Genomic DNA, 7,632 nt, shown 5'->3' with positions numbered 1-7,632 from the left:
GGATCAGTGCTCTGCCTTCCAGACCTACTGGGGTAATAATAGTCTGCTTCCATAGCTCTGCCCAGCAAGGGGTCTAGCCTGCCCCCATGGGTCTGCTGGGTGTTTATCTTGCCTTTAGAAACCAAGGTGGAGCTTCCCTTCCCCCCGCCCCTGCCCCCCTCCCCCCCCCCCCCCCCAGTGGCCCATGCACTCTGAGGCCTGTGGTGGAAGTGACAGCCCAGATAATCTCCCAATTACCTTTGAGGTCTTCTTCCTGTGTCTTAAAAAATAGCAAATGTTCACAGCCAAGTAGCTTTATGGTCTGGTCCTGTAGGGTCCAAGAGTCCCAAGAGTACAAGAGTCCAACAGAAATCTTCACTTTAGGGGTTAGGATTATAACATAATGCATTTTGCCGAGAGTCTGTAACACCTGCACACCCTGTGCAGATATGACAGACATAGTTTGGCCTTTCCATGATGATTGAGAGTTCTGGTAATGCACAATTATTGGAGTACGACAATAAGATGTCCATGACATTGGCTGGGAAAAGTCCCCGTTGTCAAACAGCGTTTTGGCTATTTGCCAACTTTCTTTTCCCTTCCTCTTCAAACACACAAACTCTCAGAATTTTTGGTTTAGAGGAGAGCTTGGACATTATGCAACCCATCCCCTCTTTCAGGGGTCCTATGTTGTAGGATAGCTAAGTGATCACTTGCAACATGAAGCATTTTACATACATGAACCACCTAAGTCTGTGGTTGGTCTCCTTGAGCTCTGAAACCTGGCCTTTTCATGCAAAGGTGACATGAGAACACAGCCCAAAGCAGGGAGATGGTGAGCCCCAAAGGAGGGTATATAGGTGACAGTTCAGGTGGGGTGACTGCCATTCTTCCCCTTAGCCATTCTACCTCTCCTGTCCCATGAGGGCCCACTGCTTACTTCTACGTCATTAGTCAGTACCATGACCATTATTGCTGTGTACCCTTTGTTCTTATTTCTTTCTTATCTAGTCTTTTCCTGTCCTACTTTTTAAATATCAGTCAAGGCATGATAGGTGCTCAGAGAACTGATCAAAGGTGTCAGGTCTGTTCTTCAAGTCTTCAGCTTTTCTTGGCTGCGTGCTAATTCTTGGTTAGTTCTCAACAGTAACTTCTTCATGGCTTTGACGGTTTCTTTTCTGCCTTTGGTTTTTTTTTTTTTTTTTTTTTTTTTCTTTTACACTTACTTTTTCTGAGTCCAGTGTCATTTTAGAAGTCTGAGGATTCTCAAAGATTAGTCTCTCAATAACCATGATTTTATAGCCATCCCTTCAATGAGGCTTCAGCAAGAGCTGAATTTAGGGCTTCATTAGCAGATGGTTTTCTTCAGGTACCAAAGGCCCTGAGGACTGGGGGATTAAGTCTATTGCAAGGAACATTTTATATGATTTCTGCTCTTTTTTTCTTCTGTTCCTAATGAAGTCCTCTAATCTTCAGAGTCCACCTACTCAGTCTCATTGTGGGACTGTGCTATTGTTTTCCTTCTGGGAAGATAAAAGTGAAGTTTGTTTTATGCTTTTCTTACCCTGGCTTGTGGACTTTGTGGGGAGGACCCATAAGGCTCATCTCATTCAGCCTGCTCAGTTTACAGCTGTGAAAGCTGAAACGTGTTCATGAAAGGTCACCTAGCCATTTGATGTCAGCTTGCTGGTAGGGCCTTGGCTCCTGTGTTTTCCTTTAGTCTCTGTTGTCCTTGTCATTTCTCCCTATGAGATCCACTGGCATGTGTTTTTGTCTCTGTCTTCCTATGTGGTTTTGTCTTCTTTTTCTTCCGTTCCTCTCTGTTAGTGTCTAGCTTTTCTTTTGCCCAGGTAAAAGGGTCTTAAGGTATTAATTGGTCTGTACTTAGTCGGTCTTAGGGTCTTAGTTGGTCTGTACGCAGTGGCTTTGGATCCTGCGGAAGTTGGTTGGTGGTGGTGTCCACGTTCCTGTGTTGCCCAGATGTCATCTGTGACCAGCCGGAGTTAGCAGATCAATTGGAACTTTCCTTCTTTTTCTTTTTCTCATCACTTCCTGCCTTATGCTTCCCCTTCCATGTCTGTGTGTGCCTGCAGAACATGTAGGCAGAGCATGCCAAAAGAGAAGGTTTTAGATGGATACAGAAAGGGGCAATGGCAGTTTAATCTTCTATGTAAGAAGGATTAGGACGCTAGTGTAGCATGTTTTTAGAGGGATTCTCTTGAAGCCCTGTGTGCATAGCAAACACGTGTCTGCCTTGTTTTCTAAAGATCCGCTTATCCACACTTTCCAAAAGATTAGCGAAACTAGAAGTTTTCCACATTGAAGAATGTTGTTGTTGAACAACAACAAGTGTGGGCTGGCTTTAGGGGGTGCTGGTGTTGATGGTGGGGGAACTACAAGGCCATTGGGAAAGGGTGGTCTGGGCTATGTGGTCACTTAGACCTCAGGCCTTCCTGGGAGCCTCGATGCCGGGTGACCGCTTCCTGAGCAGAGTGCACACGCCCCCTCTTGCTCCAGTCCAGTCACCTTATTTTCCGTTCTCCTCCCCCTTGGCACGAATTGTTAGATTAAGTAATGAAAATGAATGGGAGAAACAGAGCCCAACGTTAGCCTTCTCCTTGAAAGGCAGTTTTGGGGCAGTGCCTGCAGTGGATGGCATTCCCAGAATGACTCTGTTTGGCAACTTCAGATGCATTTATCCTTGACCTAGCAGAGGCTGCCCTGCATGTTTGACTGCAGGCCTGAGTTTGATGCTATCCATATGTCTCATTTGTGTGAGTCCATCTGTACTACCTGTGTGGTAGCATCAGGCAGCTCCTTCAGGAAGGGGGGCCCCCTGATTCTTTTCGTAGAGTCTCAATAAGAAAGAAAGCCCTTGACTTTCTCCATAGGGTTCTATAACAGGATGCTTTGGGCCACCAAGTAATAGGAAGCCCATTGCAAAATAGCTTGAAGAATAAAGAGAATGTTTACTGGAAGTTGTGAGATAGAGTGGTTCCAGGGTTGACTAATTCAGCTGCTCGGCGGCATGTGAAGACCCAGGCTCTCTGCCTTCTTCTGCTCCCCTGTCGTCATGTTGGTGCTGCTCTCTGCTGTGCTAATGATCCTGAGATAGCTGTTGAGTGCTGAACATATGGTCACGGTCAACATCCAAAGGAAGAGGAGGGCACCTCTTCTGAAGATCTTTTTTTTTTTTTTTAATTTTTTTTAATGTTTATTTATTTTTGAGACAGAGAGAGACAGAGCATGAACGGGGGAGGGTCAGAGAGAGAGGGAGACACAGAATCTGAAGCAGGCTCCAGGCTCTGAGCTGTCAGCACAGAGCCCGACGCGGGGCTCGAACTCAGGGACTGTGAGATCATGACCTGAGCTGAAGTCGGACGCTTAACTGACTGAGCCACCCAGGCGCCCCACCTGTAGATCTTTTTAAGAGTAAAGAAACCTTTCCTAGAAACTCTCCAGCACACTAGTCCTCACTTCTCTTTGACTAGAATTGAGCCCTGTGCCTCTTCCCCAAGCAGACCTCAGGACAGGAATTCGTATTGTCCAAAGGAGTAGGCACTGATAGATCTTCAGTGACCAAAGGAATAAAAGGGAAACAGGATTACTTCCATGGGCTTAGACTTTACTACTGAGTTATCTGGGAGAGGCGTGGACACTCAAAGCAGAATTTCACTTGGCGTCAACAGGGTGAGTGGCTGGGGTGGGTTCTCGAGTTCCTTCCTTCAGGCCTGGGAACAGATGTGGAGGGAAGGACCCTGAGGCGAGGCCAGGGAAGGAGGATCTGATATTGACTTCATGCTGCTGCTTTCCTGCCATCTTCTCTCTTGTTCTCTTTCAGTTCCCTTAAAAAAAAAAAAAAAAAAAGTTTCTTAAATGCTGCTTTCATCTCATTATAGCAACTGACACTCAGGTAGAAGTGAGCTTTTAACTCCACCCCTGTATCATTAGAGCGTGATTATAACTGTATCACTCTGTCAGTGCAGTGAAATCTAGAAACCTGTTTGGCTGTGAGGTTTCTTTCAACAGGTGACCTTCAGGGGTAATTGTCCAGTGTCTGAGGGCTTCCTTGAACTGTTTCTCCCCCTTGCACCCCCACCACCACCCTACCCAAACTGCGCAAGCCTTATCCTCACCCACAGCTCCTGGCCCACAGGGGCCTCTCAGTAGGTAAATGTGGGATTAAGTCATGAGTCTGCTGGGAAGAAAGCTCACAGAATCAGCCCTGTCTTCCCCATTCCTTGTCTGCAAGAGGAATGCCATTGAGCACTTCTTTAAGGTATTTTGAGAAGAGTGAAATACTAGTATGTCTTGATTTTCCCGAGTTTATCCTTTTGTCTGTCCTTTGGCCTCATTCGACTTCTCTGAGCTAAGATGGTGTTAACCACATCTCCTTGAGGTTTGAAGGGGATCCAGAAGGCTCCCTGCCCCCTAAATTTAAAACAAAAGCCTAGTCTTCTCCCCCCTCCTCCCACCATTCTGTTCCCTGCTTCACTACTCCTGCTTTAAAAAATGCTTAGGTTTGAAATTTGCTTAAAGATAATTTTATTCACCTTTTCTAGGTTTTTCTTAGAGGAATTTAAACTTTTCAAGTAATACTCCTTGTCAGTTATACCTCATTAAAGCTGAAAAACAGTGGTAATGAAGAGAAGATGTGGTTGAAGAGGCCCAAGGACACAGATGTACAGATTTTGGAGAGGCAGCTCCTGAATTTGATGAAAGGAATTATTCTTCCCTGAGGTTCGGTCCCTTAAACCTAGTTTTTCCCTGAGACTAACAGGCTGCTGGCAAGTCAAACTGTGATCTTCTTTTCTTTTTTTTTTTTGTGTGTGTGATTTTCTGATTTCTAATTTTCTAATTTCTTTTTTTTTTTAATTTTTTTATTAGTTTTCTTTATTTTTGAGAGGCAGAGAGAGACAGAGCACGTGTCTGAAGGGCAGAGAGAGAGGGAGACACAGAATCGGAAGCAGGCTCCAGGCTCTGAGCTGTCAGCATGGAACCCGATGCGGGGCCCGAACTCACGAACCGTGAGATCATGACCTGAGCCGAATTTGGACGCTCAACCTACTGAGCCACCCGGGCGGTCCTCTAATTTTCTAATTTCTGAGGTCGGATCTTTTCAATGCTAGCTCTTCTCATGACAAAGACATTTGATTTCTGTTTCTTTTGAAATCAAACTCACTCCTAATATCTGATTGAAAATTCACATGTTCTAGATGGAGGGACTGATAAAAGAGAAGAAACCATGCCATGTTTAAATGCACCCTGTAAGAACACAGTCCAAAACAAAACACTTCTTTTTCCCTCGCGACCTGGCCAGGCCTTCCCCGTTTCTCCCACATAATCAAGAAGAGTACCTCTTGCAGGCAGCTTTTGTCAAATCAGAAATGAAGTATAGGTCGATACACACACCAGGATATGGAGCGCCCCTAACTTCTTGACCATGCGGAGGAACACGGGGGACCCTGCCTGTACATGCCCACTGAGAAAACAGTCTGTCGGGAGAGAAGATAGAGATAAAGTGAACGTTGCGGGAAGGCTGTAGGCAGTGTTAACATGTCTGGGCAGATGAACACTGAGAAGCATGGCTTTAAAGGTGACCTGACTGGATTAACCAAATGTGAGTAATCTGGTGAGCATAAGTGTCAGGGTTTTTAATAAAATATAGAAAGACACCAGCCTCATCCTCCATTTTTAAAAAAGCAAAATAATGTTTGCAGCAATATTAACATCCTTGATGATAAAGTTGGTAATCTTAGTAATGCTCCTAGTGTACTTCTTAAAATATGACATCAAAATATTGAGAGTGTCTTCTCAGAAAGAAGTGGGCAGATTTGATCATTGAAATAAAGCCTGGATTTGGTTTTGCAGTTAGCTGCTGAAGGTGTCACCTTACTTTCCAGGGCCACATCTCACCTTTTGGAGGCAAAAGATGCCACTACTCCCCACCTACTTGGTTCAGGGCAGAGCAACATCTTTTCTGAAATCTACCACACCAGATTTCTTAAGCCTTTCTCACATCCCTTCAGTGCATTTCGATTTGCAAAACTGAAAGGGCATTTTAAAAATTAGCATTTTTTTCCGGAAATATTGTGATGTGATATTACAACGTGTTAGTGGGAAATCTGGAGAAAACGGGGAAAGATTCAATAGGGAGGAGTCAAGACAAGACTTAAAAAAAAAAAAACAAAAAACCCAAAAACAACAACACCAACCAACTGCAGTAAGATGAAAATTCTCATCCTGATTCTGGAACAACACGTGCCTGTCACAGGAATCACAGACTGGCGGAGAGAAATACCCTGGAGCCGGAGCAGGTCCCGGTTGGGTTAAGGAGAGCTGCAAAGCCCCGTCAACCCCAAATTCCTCCACCACCCCCTCCTCTTATTTACCCTGGTACACACTGCATAGGGTGAGGTAAGAGAGGGCCAAGTTCTGTTTTCAGAAGAGTACTCTTCAAGTGATCATGGGTGAAGATGACCTTGGATGGACTTATGAGGGAACTTACATCAGTTCCCCATCCTGTCCTTTGTCCTTCCTGACCTTGTGTTTCCTGACCTTGCTTATCAGTTCCATGTAGCAGCACCTCCAAACACCACTCACTAGCTTGCTTCTCTCCCCTACTCTCCTGGCCTTGAGACAGTCCTGCTTCAAACCTTCAATGCCCCCCACTCACCACCCCCACTCTGTCCTCTTCAGCTGGCCCAGCCTGACAGAGCTGATCAGAAAGCACAGAAGTGCTCTCAGGCCAAAAGTGGAGTCCTGTGAGCGGTGTGACCTGGGGAAAGTGCCTATGCCTCAGTGTCCTCATCTGTAAAGTGGGAGTGACCGTACACTCTCATCAGCCAGTTGTCAACTGAGGGGACAACTGAGAGACAATGGCGGGGTGGGGTGGGGGGTCTCTTACCCTCCAAACTGCTCCCCATTATGTGCTCAGCAGAGTGCTATTATGAATGCTCTTGAGAGTAACCCTTCTTTTATGATTTTGAGTGTTGATTGGGCATGGAATTCTGTTTGCAAGCCAAATAATCATACCATTTTTGACTTTCACCTTGCAAGAGGAAACTGTAGAGAAAGCTGGGATCCCATGTTATGTCTAACAGGTTAATTCAGTGGTTTGGATGAAGTAATACTTGCAAAGCAGACAGCCACCATAATACAAAAGTCATTCATGGTGACAAGTTGAGCTGTCACCTAACAGCAGTGAAGAAGAAAATTTGGAAGAGAAAATTACTTAAATGATGACCATTTTAGCCGTCAGTTTTCCAGTGACTCGAAGAAGGGTAGCCATGTTAAGTTACCTGGAAAGGGATCCTGGTTTCTGTGCCTCACTGTGCCTTTCTGAGAAGAAAGTGGCCAATTAAAAAAGAATGCAGGTGTTCCTTGCTGTCTGAGCCTTTGCTATAAGAACTCAGAAATGGATCAGATTTTGAGACATCTTATTTACATCCCTCACTCTGAGCCCTCACTACTTGCCATCTGAAACTCAGACATCGTATTTCTGGATAAAGAAGGGTCCCGCACGAACCTAACTCACCTTCTGAGCTGCCACTGTGTAAGCTCCAGAACTGACTAGATTTGGATGGTAGGGGATCCTTGTAACTCACTGCTTTTCCTAATATGAACTTGATCCATCAAAAGAAAGCAGTTACG

At 45.2% G+C, this 7,632-nt stretch overlaps 1 protein-coding gene and 1 long non-coding RNA gene across 3 annotated transcripts in view; one reads left to right on the top strand and one right to left on the bottom strand.

Annotated features, from left to right (window-relative positions):
* PTDSS1 (phosphatidylserine synthase 1) overlaps positions 1-7,632 on the top strand; it is a 65,222-nt gene that overhangs the window by 14,623 nt on the left and 42,967 nt on the right. The gene's annotated exons all lie outside the window — the stretch shown is intronic.
* LOC123585720 lies at positions 3,588-7,627 on the bottom strand. Its single transcript, XR_006706392.1, has 2 exons — positions 7,517-7,627; positions 3,588-3,824 (listed from the first exon to the last, which is right to left on the bottom strand). It is a non-coding gene; the product is annotated as an uncharacterized LOC123585720 (long non-coding RNA).

Source organism: Leopardus geoffroyi, chromosome C3, assembly GCF_018350155.1.
Source record: "Leopardus geoffroyi isolate Oge1 chromosome C3, O.geoffroyi_Oge1_pat1.0, whole genome shotgun sequence".
Lineage (NCBI taxonomy): Eukaryota > Metazoa > Chordata > Mammalia > Carnivora > Felidae > Leopardus > Leopardus geoffroyi.
This window is presented reverse-complemented; position numbering and strand designations above follow the sequence as displayed.